Here is a 2,135-nt window from a genome sequence, read left to right as displayed (position 1 = left end):
CCGATGTAGCTTGGCTCTGCTGAGGAAAGAATGACCCAGGGCCAATTCCCCTGGGGGAGCACATGACCCACCTTAGACTGTGGCAACTTCCCACAGACCTCTGCCCTTCAGACACTCTGCACATATCTCAGCTGTATCTGCCATACACCTCTCTTTCGCCCAGCCAGGCTGAGCAAGTGAGCAAGTGCAGCAGATCACATCCTTGCAATTAGCTTGAGACTACGGACTTTGGGGGCAGTTGTGGATTTTGGAAGGAGATACAAGCTGGAGAAAAGCCAGATCTGCGTCTGAGCTAACACCACAGCACCACCAGTAGATCCAGAGACCTTCCTAGAAGTACTGTGGGACTTGATGTGTAGGCAGATTTGCTGAAGCACTCTGTTTGGCAAAGAAAACAGAGGGCACAGGAAAACATTCTTCTTACTACCACTTTCTTTATACAGTTTTTATCTTTTTTTATTCTTCATATTGTTCTATTGTTCTTTTTATTATTTAACTTTTAAACTTATTTTTACTTTTTAAAATGCTTTTATTTCTAAATAATTTTTTTTTTCTATTTTACAGTACTTTTTTGCTATCTGGCATTTCCCCCCATTTTTACAGTTTTGCATTTTTTGCTAGTATAGTTTTTAGATTTGCTTTCATTTATGGGTTTGTTTCTTCAGTAAGAGCTCTCTGAAAGGTCTCCATCTCAGCATTAAGACCAGGCCCCAACAAAAGGCCAGTAAGCTCCATGATTGGACTCCTCAGGTTAAACCATTAGCAATACAGGAACACAGTTCTGCCCATTAACAGACAGGCTACCCAAAGCCATACCAAACCAACAGACACCCTAGAACACATCACTGGATGTGACATTGCCATCAAGAGAGACAAGAACCAGCTCTACCCACCAGAACATAAGCACCAGTACCCCCAACCAGGAAACCCTCACAGTAAAACCCTACCCACTAAAGGCAGACTCCACAAATAAGAGGAACTACAACCTTGCAGGCTGCAGAAGGGAGAATCCAAGCACAGTAAATTAAACAAAATGAAAAGACAGAGAAACAGGCAACAGATGAAGGAGCATGGTAAAAGCCCACAAAACCAACAGATGAAGAGGAGTTAGGCATCTATCTGGAAAAGAATTCAAAGTAATGACAGTAAAGGTGATCCAAAACCTCAGAAATAAAATGGAGGCACAAATAAATAGGACAGAGGCATGGATCAAGAAAATACAAGAAATGTTCAACAAAGACCTAGAAGAAATAAAGAATTGAAAATCAGAAATAAAGAATTTTAAATAAACAAAAGAATAACTTAAATTAAAAAAATACACCAGAGGGAACTAATAGCAGAATAACTGAGGCAGAAGAATGGATAAGTGAGCTGGAAGATATAGTGGTGGAAATAACCGAAGGAGAGCAGAGTTTTAAAAAAGAATGAAAAGAAATGAGGACAGTCTCAGAGACCTTTGGGGCAACATTAGGTGCACCAACATTCAAATTATAGGGGTCCCAGAGGAAGAAGAGAAAAAGCAAGAGTATGAGAAAATATTTGAGGACAATATAGCCGAAAACACGGGAAAGGAACTAGCCACCCAGCTCCCAAAGAGTCTCATACAGGATAAAACCAAAGAGAAATACACCAAGTCATATATTAATCATGGTAACAAAAATTAAACAAAAAGAAAAAATATTAAAACTAGCAAGGGAAAAAAAATACATTACATACAATGGAATTGCATAAGCCTAGCAGCTCTTTTTTCAGCAGAAAGTCTGCAGGCCAGAAAGGAGTGGCAAGATATATTTACAGTAATGAAACAGAAAAACCTACAATCAAAATTACTCTACCCAGCAAGGATCTCATTCAGATTTGATGGTGAAATCAAAAGCTTTATAGACAAACAAAAGCAAGAGAATTCAGCACCATCAAACCAGCCATACAACAAATGCTAAAGGAACTTCTCCAGGTTGGAAACACAAAAGGAGAAAAAGACCTTCAAAAACAAACCCAAAACAATGAATGAAATGGGAATAGGGACATACGTATCAATAGGTACCTTAAATGTAAATGGGTTAAATATCCCAACCAAAAGACACAGATTGGCTGAATGGATAAAAAAAAAAAAAAAAAAAAAAACCCAAAAAAAT

This window comes from Bison bison, unplaced genomic scaffold, assembly GCF_000754665.1.
Source record: "Bison bison bison isolate TAMUID 2011002044 unplaced genomic scaffold, Bison_UMD1.0 scf7180017863702, whole genome shotgun sequence".
NCBI lineage: Eukaryota > Metazoa > Chordata > Mammalia > Artiodactyla > Bovidae > Bison > Bison bison.
This window is presented reverse-complemented; position numbering follows the sequence as displayed.